General features: G+C 33.4%; 1 protein-coding gene across 9 annotated transcripts in view; it reads left to right on the forward strand.

The window, feature by feature from the left end:
• Positions 1-18,638, forward strand: part of Pde11 (Phosphodiesterase 11) — a 271,340-nt gene that overhangs the window by 166,330 nt on the left and 86,372 nt on the right. For 3 of the 9 annotated variants that reach the window (XM_064061526.1, XM_064061525.1, XM_064061528.1), the window contains exon 1: positions 11,874-12,178. The exons of the other annotated variants lie outside the window; for them this stretch is intronic. The gene's annotated coding sequence lies outside the window, so the exon portion shown is untranslated. Of the gene's footprint in view, positions 1-11,873; positions 12,179-18,638 lie in introns of those variants that run through there. 9 annotated transcript variants of the gene reach the window in all.

Consider the following 18,638-nt stretch of genomic DNA (forward strand, 5'->3'; position numbering starts at 1 on the left):
AAACCGAAAAATCGAAAAATTTAAAAAAATAGAAATTGAACAGTTCCCAAAACTGATAATGTTGAAAAAATTGAGAAAGTGAAATCTTGAAAAATCGGGGTATGTATTTGAAAATGGAAAAGTCCAAAAATTTTAAAATTCGGTAAACTGAAAAATAGAAATATTGAAGAACTGAAAAATCGAAAAATTGTAAAATCCAGAAATCCAAACATTAAAAAATCAAGAAAATAAAATTGGAAAATCCAAAAATTAAAAAAAAAAAAAACGGAAAATCGAAAATTAAAAAATTCCGAAAATTGAAAAATTTAAATATAGGAGAACTGAAAAATTGAAAAATCGAAGTATAAAGCAGTCGAAAAATTGAAAATCCAAAAAGCAAAAAGTCAAGAAATCAAAAAATGCAGAACTCGAAAAATAGAAATACTAAAAAATCCCAGAATACTGAAATATCCAAAAATAGAAAAATTGAAGAATCGAAAAACTGAAAAATCACAAAATTGAACGAAATATCCAAACATTGGGAAATAAAAAAATTGAAAAATCGAGAAATCACAAAGTCAAAAAAGCAAAATCGAAAAATCGCAACCTTACAAAATCGAAAAATTGAAAATCAAAAACCTGAAAAATCGAAAAATTGAAGAACTGAAGAACTGAAAGATCGAAACTTTGGGAAATCGAGAAATGGGAAAATCAAAAAATAGATTAATTGAGAAATCGGAAACCTGAAACATCAAAATTTGAAAAATTAAAAAATATTGAAGAATTGAAAAATTAAAATATCGTAAAATTGAAAAATTGAGAAATCTAAACAAAAAATTAAAAAAATAAAAATTTGAAATTCTAAAATTTAATAAACTGAAAAGTCAATAAATCAAGAAATCGAAAGTGGAAGCTTAAAAAAAATTGGAAATTTAAATAACGGGTAATTCAAAAATCGAAACATCAAAAAATCGAGACGTCGAAAAGTCGAGAAATCGAAAAATCGAAAAATGGAGACTCCGAAATAGGCCAAAATCGAAAAATCTAAAAGTTAAAAATGGAAAAATTGATAAATCGAGAGATTGAACAATCAAAATATCGAAACACCCGAATCTCGATAATAAGTGGAGATTTCAAAAAAAGTTAAAAAATTGAGAAATCGAAATATAAAAACAGTCGAAAAATTGAAAAATCTGAAGTTTAAAAAACGAAAAGTCGAAAAAACGAAATAGTGAAAAACCCAAAACTGAAAGAAATATCCAAAAATTGAGAAATTAAAAAATTGGAAAATTGAGAAATCGAAAAACTAAAAAAACAAAGTCGAAAAATCGAAGAATTGAAGAACTGAAAAATCGAAACTTGGGGAAGCTGGAAAACCAAAAATAGATTAATTGAGAAATCGGAAAACCGAAAATTTAGTAACGTCAAAATTTGAAAAATTTTAAAATAGAAATACTGAAGAATTAAACAATCAAAAAATCGGGAAATCAAAAATCTAAAATTTAAAACATTGAACAATCTAAATATCGCAAAATGGGAAAATCGAGAAATTCAAACATTAAAAAATAAAAGTACGAAAATCTAAAATTTAGAAACCGAAAAATTGAAAAATCGACAATTCGAGTATTCGAAACTTTAAAAATTTTAAAAATTGGAAGATTGAAAAATCGAAACATCGAAAAATTAGGAAATCGAAACATTAAAAGCTCAAAAGTAGAAAATCGAAAAACCAAGAAATCCAAAAATCGAAACATCGAAAAATTAAAAAAACTGAGACATCGAGAAATCGAAAAATCGGACGATCGAGAAATCGAAAAGTCGGAAGCCGAGGAGAAAAGTTGATAATTGAAAAATTGATGAATCGAGAAATTGAACAATCGAAACATCGAAACAACTGAATTCGATAATTAGAGAAATAAAAAAATTGAAAAGTCGAAAATTTAAAAATTCGAAAAATTGAAATAATGAAGAACTGAAAACTCCAGCAATCAAAAAACCTAGAATTTTAAAAATTGAAAAATTATAACATCGAAAAGTCGAAAAATTGAAAAATCTAAAGTTTAACGAAAAATTGAAAATCCGAAAAGTCGAAAAATCGAGATATTGAAAAATGCCAAAATTGAAAGAGATAGCCAAAAAATTGAGAAACTAAAAAATTGGAAAATTGAGAAATCGAAAAACTAAAAAAGCAAAGTCGAAAAATCGTAAGCTTAAAAAATGGAAAAATTGAAAAATCAAAAACCTGAAAAGTCGAAAAATTGAAGAATTGAAGTACTGAAAAATTGAAACTTTGGGAGGTCGAGAAATGGGAAAATACTTCAGAAATCGGAGGAGATGGACAAAAATTGATGAATCGAAAAATAAAAAATCCAAGAATCGAAAATTTGAAGAATGGAAAAATTGAAAATGTCCAAAATGAAATATTGAAAAAAACTGAAACATCTAAATTTGAGAGATCGAGAAATCGAAAAGCCGAAAAATCTCAATAGCCTATTTATAAACCACAAGTTCAGGACTATGCTACTTTTTAATATTTAAATAACATTTATTCCACAAAATTGTAAAACGACATCAATTAATTCCTGTGGGGCATCAACGGCTAAATTTTGACTAACGATGTAACATGCTTCCAATAACTATAAATTGGAAAACGTTGTTGATTTTCTTTCCCAAAAATCTTGACGTCTAAGGTAAAAACTCAACACGGATTCGTAAACCGTAAACGTACGATATAAAATTTAAATTACATCTACTATTGTAAAATTTGAAGATTATGTAATTTCATTGTTGGTGACAAACTTTGGTGAGCGTCTTACCATTTGATAAATATACATACAATTGGAAATGTAAATTTTGTCATTCGGGAACATTAAGTATTAAATCGTTAAGATGTTCAAGAACTTTGTTCAGTTATTCATTGTAAATGTTTGAAACGGGTTAGTTGTTCGTTCAGCGCTAACGAAAGTCGGCTTATACATAGATAAATCGCTTATTAGAGTTGATATTGGCCTGAGTGCGCTCAGGTCTGTAGATCAAACAAGTTCTCAGGCGACGAAATACATTGAAGTTATAATCCGAACTAGAGGAGTTTAACGAAGCGGCTCAATTGTTTGTAAACACGAATCTTGTCGCAACATTTTCAGAGAGTGTAAAATTACTTAAAATTTTATGTACTCTACCAATGACGGCACTTGAGAGTGTAAGCTAATTTTCAACTCTGAAAAGAATGAAAACATAATTGCACAATACAACGGCGAAATCGAGACTAAGTTCTTTAGTAGTGAGTTTTAAACAATTTTTTATTAATTGACCATTTTACTAATCAAAAGAACAAACGAATTGATCGTAAATATAAGCAAATTTAATTACATAACATGTGTTATACTTACATAAACATCTTTTTTAGAAAAATAAAAATGCAGTACTTTAATAAACAACATCTATTTTAAATCTGCTTTGACCCCTCAGTCCCTAGGATCACGAGCCGCCACTGTCAAAGAGGTGCAAGCTGGTTAAGTTACCGAAAGTTATGATTTATAAATGCATGTGATAAGATATCTGCTATTTGTAGGTGTTTTAAAGAAAGTCATAAAGTATTTATGTTTTAACAATGTCAGATTTGTCACTTCTTGAAATAGCAAGATTTTTTCCATATTTTTAAAATAAAGCTTTTCTGGTAGTACATGAAACCTATTTTTCAATGCAAGATATCTGGATCGTGTTATCGTTAAATAGCTGAAAATTTGCGTACCTATATTTTTTTCTTATTGTACGCATAAGCAGTTTTTGATAAATGTCCACCTACATGTTGATAGCGTCAAAACTATTGATATATATTATGTATCTATATAAATATTTCTGCCATTTATGAATGATATATAACTTTGAAGGTAACAATGAATCCTCAGTTTTGTGGCGCGCCTTACGTCAAGAACAAATTCAACTTCTGATAACCAACATGCTTTAATATTGAATAAATACCAATAAAACTTTTAAATTGGTCTTTCTACCATTGTTCCACTATAATCGTTATTAACACTACAATAAACTAAGTTCATATACAGTAATGCAGTGTTATGTAGCGACATTATTTTTGTTGATGTGTGTAGTTTTAATTTTAAGGGACTCACTAAAAGGGCAACCAGTTTTGCGATAATCATAGGTAAGATCTTAACAAGATTTTAACAAAGACATCTAAATTTTTGAAAAAAAGTCATAATTGTGATAGGGAATTTGGAACATTTTGTTAATCAAAATTTGTGTTTCTTACATTATGCCAAATAAAACCTGTCAAATAAGTAAGATGTGCAAAATATGATGTGCGTCAAAAAAGATTAAAAATTGACGCACAAAATTTCACAATTTTTTCTAGAACTATTATGCAGAACTCTATCCATTGTTTTTTCACTTTCTTATTCTTTTGAAAAGTATGCAGCAAAAGATGCCAGCTTTGGAATTAAGGTGCGTGGTACAAAATTTTGTAACCATATCATCCCCCATTTTTATAACTTTAGCTTGATGTATGCAAGGTCGTTTCATCAGTTTCTTAAATGCCAAGTTGTGCTCGTTCTTATTTTAAGCGACGGGCCCTGGCATCGGACGACTTTCGAATTGGCAACCCCGAAACTTCTAAAGCCGGACCTGTCCAATAAATTTCGTGTCGACCGACTCGGAACATGTTTCCGATAATGAAGAGGGCAGCAAATGGGCCAGATTTCGATTGGACTGTCTCTGGAAAAAAACGCGATCTCCGGAGTCTGGTGGTCCGGGCACCAGCGGGACGGGATGTCCCGTTTTAATAATCCGGGCATGTTTCGATTCGAATATGTTTATTTACTATTTGATCGAGTCGTATTGGCGGCCTTGGGTTATCTTATGTTTCGGTAGTTGAGTCGATAACTTGGCGGCGATAACAGTTGAATGAATGTTTTGTACATAGAATGACCAACACAGTACAAAAAACGAAAGTACGTTGTCAATGGTCGACGAGTTGAAACAAGTCCAAACAATGGCAGCTTCGAGACGATGATACATGGAATAATTATCAACGCACATAACATGTTGCAATGTTTGGAGTATTAAACAGATGAGGTTTCTGCGGCGCAACGTTGCGAAAAACCTGATGGATAGCAGGTATTAGGAAATAAGACAACAGCGGAACTGCAATTCCGTGTATGTATTTATCCAGGTGGTTTTGTAATAATTGTAGTACGTGTTGTGTTATTATTATTGTTGTTAGTATCAGTTGCGTCGATCTTTACGTACGGTGTTTTACTAACAACATTTTTTAATTGATTTTTTGATTCGAGCTTGACATTACGATTATAAGGTGATTTTACATGCAATTAAAAACATTATTACTCAGAATTATTTCATTTTTATTCTGCGTCGTAAAATTGTCTGTTTCATTTGTTCGATTGTTGTTGATTGTGCTGGAGAGTTATTAGAATTTGCGCTAAGAGGAATTTTGATCATGTGAAGGTGGTTTACGCAAATTACTTAGGAAAAATTATTCATATGTTAGCGGTTTTAATTTATTTGCTGAGTACAGGTTTATTGACTTGAAAAACGAATAGTAATGCATATAGATGGATGAGGTGTAAATTACGCTTTATGTACAAACAACTGTAACGTGATCAAGATAATCCATAATCACTTCTGCCCTAGATGTACTTTCGTATCTTAGTTTTAAATTTCCTTGCTGATTCAAAGTACAGTAAATTTTTCAATTTTTGCAATGATGTTCGCTTGACTTAATGGGAATGACAAGTTTAGTGCGGCGCCTTTCTATGGGTGCGGTTGCCCGGGTGCCAGCTTCCTTTCCGGAGAGGAAGCACCTTGGATACTCCAGCGAGATAGAAATAATACAATAGTACTTACACACACCACAATTATAACAAAGTCTAAAATAATAAAAAACTGATCGGAAAGAACTTCAAAGAAATGAACGGTCAAGGTCGTCCGGGGCGGCCTCCTTCTAGCCGCCTCTTTTCTGGACGGTGCTGCTTTGGCTCCTGGGGAGTCAGCGACGCCGAAATATTGTGCAGTTGGTAAAATGCTAACCCGACTTTGTCTAATCATCGCCACCAACAATGGAATGACGCCAAGGTTCAAGTTTACTTTAGATACATATTGTGCAAGAAGCTTGATGTAAAAATTTTAATATAGCAATATGTAAATACCAAAATTGTACACTTATCTGTTAAGAATTTTTTAAAAAAGCGACAAAATATATTGCGATTATTGTTATCGGAAAATGTTAATTTTACACGACTAATGAATGCAAACGTACTTTTATATCAGCCTTAGATAAAAGTATTTTCCACATATACTGTATCCAGTTCCTTTTCGAAATTATCTACATTTTACGTACGTAATTTTGAAGTTTATATTGTTATTGTTACGTCCAGGGTGGTGCAAACTGCGCATAACGAAATCTTTTTGGTAATTTGCACCACAATCGACTGATAATACTGTAAAAAATTCAGATCAAGATGGCCGTGCCACAATCCGCTGTCAATAAACATCGGCTTTACAGTGACAGCTTATCGTGTAAATAAATGATTAACAGATTTATGTGTTTGCATTTTAATGTGAGATTTAATCAATTCCCGTGACTCTTTAATGCAGTTAGAAGCGCGATGTGTAATTGAGGTTTTTGACGTGACGGATTGAAGGAAACAGTTCCAATGAAGTTCCGAGATTGCTGAAATCAAACTTCTGGTTTATTAAAAAATAAACACGATGCGTATCGTAAATGCAAGATTTTATTCGTTCAATAACCCGTAAGAGCAAAACCGACTTTTGTTGACAGCGAAGTGATAAGTTGAAACGTGAATAATGCAGCAGTGGTTTCACACCCATCTTCAATCTGAAAATGTTTCAATTATGCGTTATTTAAATCTGTATATTACATCATGGATGTATATTACTGTACGTTTCCAATATTAGTAATTATTAATTTACTTACAGTTGTTTACCATTACTAGTCGTCACTGTTTACCAATTTGTTTAACAATACCAATAAATTCCCGTTATAGAAAAAAAGTTAACCTGTTTCTACCTATGATCAAAGCGTGCTTTTAAACTGCAGCCGAATTTAGTGATTGATGTAATTTGTGTTTCAGCTGTCATCAACTGGGCTTTAAATTCGCGTTTACAGTTTTATTTTGTGTACCCTTTGCTATAGTTATTGCTTTTAACCTCAATTCCACAGAGACTGAAACGAATTTCAGGCAAATATTGCTGAAATATTTTTTCTCCCGTAACATAGATTTTTATTAGCAGATGGTAATATCGTATATTAGGGAATAATCGCAGTGACTTAATGTCAGGATTTTTTTTTTTTGCTCTATTACCAGGATTCATTTTTTGCTCTATTACCCTCTTTTTTTCAATCGGACTTAATATTTCCTGAAAACACCTGTCGCTTTAGACGCAATTTTTGTAAACAGGTGCTGGTTTGCGTGTGTTTAATCGTAGCACCTGGAGCTTATTTTCTAAGCTTTCTATATTTATGAAGTAGTTTTTTGCGACTCTTGATTATACATACGTGTAATAAGTGCGTACAGTAAAAATATTGACGCTAATTTTTTGAATACCAATGAACAACGTTTGTTAAAAAAATACAATGATACTTACAAAAACAATACTTTTGTCTAATTTTTGGGCATCATTCAATGGTGTAGTAAAAGCAATTGTGCAATTAGTTTTTAAACTACATCTTTTGAGCGTTTTCAGTTTCCATTAAAATGAAGACAGTTATGTAGATCAGTTTCAATTTCAACATGTGATTCATTTCGGTTCCAGTTATTTCTTGCCAAATTTGTGTTTTGACAAGTTTACGATTTAAAATCAGTATATGTGAAAAATTCCTTTATAAATAGCACCGATGTAGTTTAATATACTCGGGAACAAGATTGCTCAGAATTATATTTTAACATTTTCGTATTTATTTTTGTTGATGATGATGTTTCTTAAACATTTCCAGTTACACTGCAATTAGAGACAGAAAAATTTAGGATAACTCGGGTCAATTAAAATTATTAAATATCCTGTGACTTTGACTTACTTGATACAGATTTCAGACGGAATATACAGGTGCAGAACAGATTTTTCCGTCCTTCATCCATTTATTTTTGTTATTCGACTTCACTGCTCCTGAAAGACAAAAATCGTAAGCTCTCCTCCCCGTTTCCTCGTTTGGCCCTTTCGCTGAAAGAATTGACGATTGGTGCCCCCCAGCTACGTTATTCGTTTTGTCCTTCCCATAATATTTTCTTTTATGGTTTTTGGTTATTATCGACTTTCAAACTCACTCTCTTTATTCAGAGGATTAATTTCGAGAAGTCAGTCTTGGTTTACTTCACAACAATAATAAGACAAGTTTTAAGGAACTTAAGAGTTGTTGTGCTAGAAGTTGGCCGAAAAGTTAGCATTATATGAATAATTTGAAATCCCACAAGGCTGTGCAAAACAAAAGCTGCATTGAGTTACGAATTTCGTAATACTTAAACAAAAGTAAACGTAATTTGTGTTTGTATGTGCACGTGCATGAATGAAGTTCGAAAATCCGCCAAAGTTTTTAACGGACGTGCCTAAGGCGATTTAAATTGAACCGTGGAGGATTTAGGGTAGGTAAATAAATTCGTAAAGTCGGCAATTTTTCTTTAACATAATTTTAGAAAGAAATTTTATTTCCTTTTAACTGTCAGCCACCAGGGAGGGGTCATTTTTATCAATTTCAAAGCGGCTCAGATTGAGCATTGTTCATTTAAAAAATCTAACAAACTATACAGTGGTGTGCAAAGAATACTTAAAGAGCTAATAGATAAAATGATAATAGTAGAGGTTACGATAAAAGTAGGTGGGGTTGATCATGACAGCATTAATCCTTAAAATCCCGAGAGATAGTATCATCAATTGGATAGCGATAATGAAATCTCACTTCGAATGAGCTGATGCTTAGTGCCGAATTATGGTTGTTAAATAAGATTTACGACCCCATGGTATATTCGGCTGATTTTCTAACAGGAGCCGACAGGGTACAGGTAAAAGCGGAACGATAAGGGTCTCCATTAAATATTTCTATAAGTGCGATAAAAGCCCCTAAAACGACTCGTTTTCCTGATGACGAGTCAGTAAAAAATTGCGTTCACAGTTTTGATTAAAACATGGCTGCGTCATGATGATGAGTACAAATGGTAAATAAATTTCTTGACATTATAAATTACACGCTTCTAAATTTTTTAATTTAGGATTTTTTGTGCGTCTCATGTTGCATTTAAGAATTCGGAGTACGAAGACAGCCTTAGCTGTACGATTTGATGTTAATACCACGGAGATTGGATGCGTTGTCCATGACAATTATCGCGCCTGATGACAATTATGTAGGATGTACCGTGTCTGCAATTCAGTGTTCAAATAAGGCAGCATTAATTTCTTGATGATAGTCTGTCTGTAATATTGTTGGCAGATGATGCTAAGAAACAATCTCTAATTCCTCTGTTTTCATTTCCGGCGTACAAAATAATTACTCTTTGTCTTCGAATGGTGATATATAATTAGTTTTTCATGGATTATTCACTGCACTTTTTTTAAGTATCGTAATTATCGTACTCAGCCTTATTCAGCGGTGAACAATTTTCGAGACTATTCCGCTTGTATTGTAACACTATAATTAATAACTACTGAGAATTTTACCAACCCATCTTAATCATTTCAGTGAAACAACTTGCATTATTTCTTTATCTTTCCGAGAGTTGTATAGTGCTCAAAACTAACAAGGGAACCTCATAAAACTATAAAACTTGGAAGTCCGTATACTGACTCCCGCTATAAATTTTTCAAGAGAATCGAACTTGCATAAATGCATCCCCAAACAACACAAGTCGTATAAAGTTTGAAGTTGTAAACCATCTCACTAGCAAAAAGCGTTTTATTGAGTCGTAGTTTATAGTTTTATAAGAGTCTATCATTATTTTTAAGCATATCATAGATTATAATGAGCACGATTGAATGTTTTCGTTCTATTTCTGGTTCATTTTTTAGTCACATTTACGGCAGAGATCTAGGTAGTAGTGGATCGAGTTGGAAATCTTCGTCCCTATTTTTACCTTTCCCCTAGTTACCACTGAGTGAAAAACGACCGGTTCTTCTGAAAGCTGGATCACTTGGAAAAAGCACAAGATTTTTTGAATATCTCTAGACTCTTCTGAATATCTAGAAATTTCAATTATTGACCTTTAAGATGTTGAGCAACGCTTCATTTTTCACACCCTCGGAATTTAATCTGAGCCAGATGCTCTTTGAATCGCGTGATGACTGACCTCTTTGTTTGCGCAATATATTTTTGATCACAATCTTTCCAGCTTATTTCATAAATCCCAAGTTTTCATTAGGCCGTACTTTAGCTTTAGGGTTTCCGAGAAGACTTTGAAGATTCTGTCCGGACGTATAAACAACCTTTATACTGAGTCCTCTGAAAATATTCTCTAGCCCCTTTGTTACTGAAGGCGCGAAAGGAATTGTGAGCAAAATCGTCCTCTCTGGGTTTTCTGCTTAGAAAGTAGATGATTCAGTTACCAGTTTCTTAAACTCAAACTTAGTAATTAATTTATCCACTAAGATGAGGAACACAAAATTATCACGATGTAATTTTTGAATATTTTTTATTTTTTATTTTTAAATTTTTTGTAAGGGATGAAAATTACTGCAGATTATTTCATAATGTTGTTTCTACCGACGGAGTAATAAAAACACGATCGAAGGCAGCCATGTATATAATGTAAGTAAAAATATTTTTTGTTCAACCATCAATTTCCAAAATGACGGTAACCTGTCAAGATGAAAATTGTATTAAAGACAAATCTTCAAAAATCCATGGCTGTCTTTGATCGTGGTTTTTATAGCTCTGGTATCTAGTGTTATTTTGGATTGGTCGCACAAAATTTTGAAATTCTTATGACACAACATTATCACGTTAAATTTGAATTGTGAACGAAACAATTCATGTCAAAAGTCAATCAGATGTTAAAACTTACATTAAAATCTCAGACACAACCAATTATAGTTCTATACCAGTTGTTTACTTTGGTGAATTTGGACAAATTAAGGTTCTAGTAACACACCCTACTCCTCTAGTAGGTCGTGCAATTTATTTTTAAAATAATTATGTTGGCAATGCCGATGCGAATCAGACTGACAGTTACGGTCAAGTAACTGTCAAATAAGGGGTCAAATAGTTGCAGTGCCAAAATCATTATTTTAAAAATAAATTTCAGGGCCTCTTACTCTCATCTAAATACCTTAGCCCTATCCTTGTAAAATGTTCAAATTTATCATGCAAATCCTTTTCAGATCGTCTCATTAAAAAGACAACCATGAAAAGAGTTGGAATAATTGCCCTTTAGATTGAAAAATGTTATGTTTCATATTCGTTGAATGTATGTGTTTTCTTATGATTTGTTGTTTCAAGTCATCTAAAAAGACTAAGGTTTGTGGTACTGGGAAAAGAGAACCAACATCGAATGAAACCAATATCTTTCAAAACTATTTCTTTATGTGACTAATGGAATCCAGGGAATTTTTAATAGCAAAACTTGGTTGTTCCATCGGCAAGTTATTAAATTCATTCGTTAACCACTTTCTAACCTTGCAAGTGGGTGGCTTAATTCCAGAAACAATTTCATAAAGGTGATACTGTATATTTGGGTGTGAAGTATTTATCGAAAAGAAATTGGAGTGCATTGAATTCCGTGCACATGAAAACTTTATCAGTTTCTCGTAAGAATGGTCGGCAATGTTCGTAACGAGTTGGAGCAATCGCTGAAGTTTTCGTATAATGTGTGAGTGTGTGTGCGTGTATGTATATGTGTCGGGGAGAGAGTAGTAGTGTTCGGCGCGCACTGTGTATCGTGCCGCGGTATTTATTTTCAGTTGTTTTGAAAGCGCGACGCAGTCAAGTTGGCCGCGACGACGTTCGTGAGCGCGAGCGAAGCAGGCCATGGTTTGAATCGAGTCGCCGCACTACAGCACACACAGTGGCCGATTTCGTATGGAAAGTTTCGGAACGGAAAATGTGATTTCCGGTGTCGTGCGCGATCCAAAATTTCCGTAAAATTTCCAAGTTTTTTTTTTGTGTGTTTGTTTTGTTCGTTTCCTGTGTTGGGACTCAAGGGACAGCGAAACCTTGTGGATGGTAAATTTCTTTTGTTGTTTATCACGGTTCGTGTGGTTGCACTGTCGGCGTCGGGATTTTGGCAGCGAATCCCAATGATAAGCCTTATCGCTCTCGATCGGATCGCCGATTTTTATTGTAACTTTTCGGGTTTTTTGTTTCGGGAACAAGCCGCCCTCTGCACGATTCGCGATAGTGGCCGATAAGGCCGATTGTGTAAACACAGTGTAGGCGCGGAGGCGTGGTTGGGCCGTCCGGATTTCTCTACCCGTCACTGCACATCCGGAAAACTTCTGGCTTTTCGATACCGCAACAGAATCCGGCGGACACGTGAGCGTTTCCCGCTTCCGAGAGTCAGCTGGAAATTTGCATTCGCGATTAGTCAGCTTTTCCACGACGCGTCGAACTTTGCTCACCGAGGTCGAAAAATTCGGAAAATCGCTTTTTTCTGTTGTGATTTGTGATAATCGTGGCGCCTACATTATCGTTTACGCAATGTTAACATACTTTTATCAAAACAGTACAGTCACTGAAAGTTTCCAGCGCGGGCCGAAAAAAGAAACGCGCCGATTTTTTTTGAAACGATTCCAGATCTGTTGGCGGTGCGTTGGGCCGAATTTCGGCGTAGGGTTGCCTGGCAACCGGGTTATTTATCGGCCGGTGGCGTGACGTCACGCGGGCCCGCGAAGTTTCCAAGGGGGACCACAATCGCAAATTTTTTTTTTCGGGAACAGAAGTGAGGAATTTATGTATCAGCTCAAAGATTTAGAAAAACACTTGTGAACTCGTATTATCTGGCGCAAATTTGTGTACGGCCTGTAATTTAAGGGTTAAATTAAAAAAAAAGAATCAAGTCAACCAATGAAATAAATTCAGGATCATTTTTCTTCATACTGCACTGTGGAAAACAAATCGATTCTCGGTATTTAAAAACTCAGATTAGACGCATCAGATAAGATATGTATGTATAACATATTTGAAAGAGAGAATATGTTATACAAATGAGATTACATTTTTTTGTGGTTTACAATCTGGCGACAAAGGAAATTTTTTCGGAAGCCACAATAATATGTACTGTTTTTTTTTTGTGATATTTTAATCAATTATTTCTGATGATACTTGGATAATTTCAGGTGCTATCGTCGCAGCATTAGAATCAAAAATTATGTGGAGTTACATTTAACACTACTTTAATTTTAAAAACCACCTTTACAAATGACCTTTCGTAAAAAGAGGCAGAATATAATGTTTTTAATCAGTTTGTTTATGTTGCATATAAATATTTTGTCGCATTTTACTAATATTGCGGCGAGCGCTATCTTATTGAAACCATATTTTTGTTTTGATATGAAAGCGAAGTTCTTTCGAGAAGCTAAAGGTTTCTTAAAAAATTGTATTAAGTTCAAAAAACAGATTTTATGAAATTTGGTACCAAGGATTTTGAAAATTATATTTTTTGGTTTTGGCAGAATAGTTGTTAAAAATTTGCAATAAAAATTGAAAAAATTTACAATATTATTCCTTTCTACTAAGTCATATTACTTAATACAACGCCATTTTTATGTTTTTTTAACTATGGCCTGCTTCATTGCTTGGTGTTGTATGGCCATTTCGATTTACTGTGAAATTTGTTCTTGTCATGTCAAGAAATGTCAACGAGCCTGAAATGAATTTTGTGTGATTCTAAATAACAGTCGGTTTAAAATTTTTGAATTTTCGTTAAAATTAGGTCCAATTTTCCACTAAACTTGTTCATACAGATTTTCAGAATCCTGCGCAGGATTGGTTTGACATTTATGTCTTCAAACACCATATTTCCAAATTATGTAAATATTATTTATCCATCTGCGCTTTTCTCCGAGTGGTCGAAGAGGTCTATGAAATGAAACCACTCATGCACTAAAATTACTTACCGAAGTACATATCTCTGCATCAGATTTCTACTTCAACACGCAAGCTTTTGTTATATACTAACCCGATCCTTTAGTTCTGACGCAATTGGAGGAATGTTTTCACGTGTCAGACTTCGAGGAGGTTCTCATGCTGCTACAGATGCTCGAGCAACCGATCATGCAGAAAGACAGATTTTATGATGTGGCATTGTAAAGTGCTCCAATCACCGAACGAGTATACATGCAAAAGCTTATTTCACACCAGTTTACAGTTGTTAGTTTCAGAAGGAGCTAAAGTTGGTTTCATTCCAGATTTTTGTGGCAATAAAATTACCTGTGACCACTTTCTGGTAATTTTTGTGAAACCTATAAAAATGTGTAAATGTCTTAGGTATCAAAATGAATCACCCAGTATATTAAAATTATTGATTTTTTTATTGACGTTTATTAAATTTTTCCAAATTAGGCAGCTGTCTAAAGATTACTATTTTCCATTTTAATATGTAGATTAGTCACGATGTAAATCACACAAAGAAGTGACTCATTTAATTTTAACTCTATGTTAATATAAAAAATAAGATTTTATTAATTTCTGTTATCAGAAGTTCACTAAGTGCTTTATTATTCTGTTCATGCCATTTTAGGTTAATTCGACTACTAGTGACACTGAAAAGAAAATTTAGCAATGAAGTAGTTAACCTCAAATCATTAATAAAAACTCACTTCGTTTGCACTTTCTACTCTGTTAATGTTGCACGATACACATTCTACTCCGTGTTCTTCCGTATTCATTGTCGTCATTCAATTCCAGCTGAATGTACTTGAATGATTTAAAATCCTGGTGCAGATTTTTTTGGAGGAAAATCCTTTGATCCGTCACAACAGTTTTCGAAGAAAAAACGAAATTAATCTCAAAGTTTAAAACGAAATTATTGACGACATTGAATAGAAAACTGAAATAGACCTCGAACCACTTTATGCTAAGTGATTTTAAGTCAACACAAAGTGATATATGTAATATAAATGTCAATTTTAGGCGAATTATTATTATTAATACATGAGTAATGAACAGTTATTTGGGAATTTAAATAATCGGTCCTTAGCTCCAAGATTATCTATCTACTGTTAGAATACGTAGTGGAATTAAATTAAATCATGACAATTAATATTCATTGTTTAAATAACCAGCCGACATTTGATTATTTCTAGGCTATGCCAATTTCTGGACCGAGAAATTATTTGTTCGTGATAAAAATAGAAGCGTAATTTTGAAAATTGAGTTATTTTGGAGTACCGGTTTGTTTTCCAAAAGAGTGCTAAATTCGGTTCAAGCTTCGCAATATTATTGCGGAAGGGGGAAGCTCATAATTAGTGACGCCAGTGCAATATAAGTTCACAAGGAAAACAGGAAAGAATTGACGATTTGGCCGGATTTACGTAAAGTCTGTTTCAGTTCAAGGTGTGCGCAACACTCGCAATGACTAACCCGTCGGAACTTTCCCTCGATAGTGTTTGTTTAGATTTCCAAATTTCGCGTCCTCGGTAATGACATTGGAAATTGGACGCGATCCAGGCTAGAGGGCTAAAAAAAGTGTTAGGTATCCTTCAGCTGCGACATTTAAAAGGTCTTTATCCTTTTGAAATTGGACGAGGCACGTCTGAGGAATTTCATTAGAGAAATTTATTGAATTGTCTCCGGTTTTTTCGAGGGGACCGGATGACATTGAATTATCTGTAAATGTCATCGGCATCGTGTCAAAGTGTTAATCGATGGGAATTTCACGAAACGAGAGGAGCACATCTGGTCTGGTCTCGCATGAAATTAACGTGGAATTCGGCGTCGTTTTGCCAATATTGTCGCGGACGTTGTCCTCCAATCGAGGCGATAAGAAGGATTGATCGCGCATAACAAACTGATTTCTAATGAGACATGTGATCGGACACGTCCTTACTATATAGCGAGGGGCCGTTCTGAATAATTCATCGCGACCCCTCGGCCCCACCACACGAACCGTTCGTTGGTCCATCGCGGGCGAAAGTACTCAGAAGAATTTACGAAACGCTACTGGGAGCTTAGGCGGTAGCAGCACTTTAAAGCTAATCGTGTGCTTTGGTGTCATTTAGGAGATCGCCGGCGCTGCGAAGAAAGTAAACGAGATTTTTCAATGAGATCGGCGGAGGTATTTGGGATAAATACATGCATTTATGGAGATGTTGGTAGCCCTGAAAATAAACGCTTCCGACCGTTTGAAATAGTAACCTTGCCATTTGTTTACTGCCGCTTATGAAATCAATGTAGTCGCTACTGGAAATGTGGGCATTTTAATGCAATAATTATACATAGTTACCAGGAACCGATGGACGTGTGAAGAATTCGGGTCGCGATTTCTGTCACTTTATCGTGCGCGAAGCGCACGATTGAATGACCCTAAAATTTGTCACATTTAAAGCACGTTCGTCTAAATTAAATGTAAATTTGTTGTCGAAACACACCTAAAAAACATCCCCAAACAAGATAACACCTACTTTCACCATTTTTTTTAGTAATATTTTCGAACCCGAATGTGTAACAAGGCAAAAATACAATTCTAGAAAGCAATAATTAAATTTCACGAACCTCTAACATACATTCTTCAATTAATTAAGATTTTAAGTTTTGTGCCTTCCGTAAATCCCCGATAATTTTGTTTTGCATTTTTAACAACCAATTTTCAAGTTAACGTTACTACACTATGTGCTGTTATGAAGATCCATTTATTATTCAATTAAATAGAGATTAGTTTTTTGTGCTTTGTAAATTGCTCTACCTTGATTTCTTAACTGTTTCACACCGTAATACGTGTGCGTGAATTTGTTTATCTGCGCTTACGTGCGTCAGTTTTTATAACTTTACAGATTTTTTATGTAACTTTTTTTATTTTACTCGACCAAGATTTACGATCAGTTCAGTGGCATTTGTGTAAGTAACTATTATGCGAAATTGATTCTCGTCCATTCGTTGACGAAATTTTTTGTTTTTTGGTCTTGTAATAAGATGTGAAAAAGTATGAAGTAGAGCCAACGTTAGAAAAATATTACAACGAATGTTGACATAAAAGAGTTGTTTTTTTTTTTAGAGTTGTATAAAAATATTTGTATATATTGTTTGTGCCTGTACTATTGTCTAGATCGAGTGATCTAAATTGGGTGATCGCCAGGTTCAGTGTTTTTCGTTTCAAATTGAGATCCATTAAAAAGTTTTAGATATTTTTATCTCAATTGGTTACTATAACAAATAGATAATATTTATCTATACAATATCTTTTACTATTTCTATGAACAACTTTATCTTTATCATTAAATAGAAATTGTCTGACAATTTTTTGAAAACTTAAGTAGATGTTTTATTTATAATTTAAATAAAATTATATATACAGGCAGGTCACTAAGTGCGCGCTCCTCGATGTCTCATTAATTATTATTAGAAATAGAAAAAAAAAGTTGAAGAGGAATGTTGTGCAGTTCTTTGAGAACCATACACTCAAATTGCTTTTAGTTATATACAGAGTTTTCTGTTTAAGGCTCAACACCACTTAGTTTTTCCAAACGGAACACTATATATTTTTTTACATATATGTATTAGGTAATTGACCTGTTCTTAGGCTTTATAACTAGTTTATTTTTTAAATTCCATTGAAGTTATCAAGTATCACGCTATTTTAATTTTCTTAAAATTTTTTAGCAAATGGAAGAGTTAACAAAAAAATCGCCGTAGGGTTATTTCTAAAATCTAGGTTACCATATTTTGTGTAGAGATAAATAAAGATACGTAAAGGTTCTGGTATAAATACAACTGAGTTTTCTTGCACTGAAAGTTTAATTTTTTTTTAATTATAATAATTTTCAATTTTTTGTTCTTTCTTTTTCCGAAGTATTGTTGTCTATATTTAAAATTGACAGTTGTTGCCATTTTTTTTTATTTTTTAAGAGACAGACTGAAAGAAAGAGACCAAAAAGTAGAGTAAGATTCAATATCAAAATTGTACCGTTTTATAGTGTTGTTTTATAAACACTATGTGTATTAAAATTTTATTTAATGGAAACCAAACGTAACTCTGTTTATCTCTACATAAAATATGTATTACGACACAGATCTTAAAAACGACATTATTCCGATTTTTTTGTGAACCGTTACATTACTAAAGAAATTCGGAAAAACAGGAATAACGTGGCAACATCGCATTGGTACTTAAAAAATAAATCAACGGTATAAAGTGTAGGGAAAGGCTAATGACAAGGTGCTATGAAACAAAATGAAACACTCAAAAAGTAAAAAATAACTTGCTCAAAGTACCGTACAATTTTAGTCTTTAGCTTTTTCTACCTCTGTAATAATTAACGAGATATCCAGCCTTTAGTGACGTACTCTGTGTATACAGGGTGAGTCAATAAATGTGTGTTCCTCGATATCTTATTAATTATTAGAAATACAAGAAAAAGTCAAAGATCAAAGTTGTACGGTTCTTTGAGCACTATACTGTAAAATTATTTTTAACTATACAGGCCGTTCTGTTTTCAAGGGGTCGGGTAACACACAACTTTGTTTTCTT

Source organism: Zophobas morio, unplaced genomic scaffold, assembly GCF_036711695.1.
Source record: "Zophobas morio isolate AGI-343-1 ecotype UQ-CSIRO unplaced genomic scaffold, CSIRO_AGI_Zmor_V1 ptg000021l, whole genome shotgun sequence".
Classification (NCBI taxonomy): domain Eukaryota; kingdom Metazoa; phylum Arthropoda; class Insecta; order Coleoptera; family Tenebrionidae; genus Zophobas; species Zophobas morio.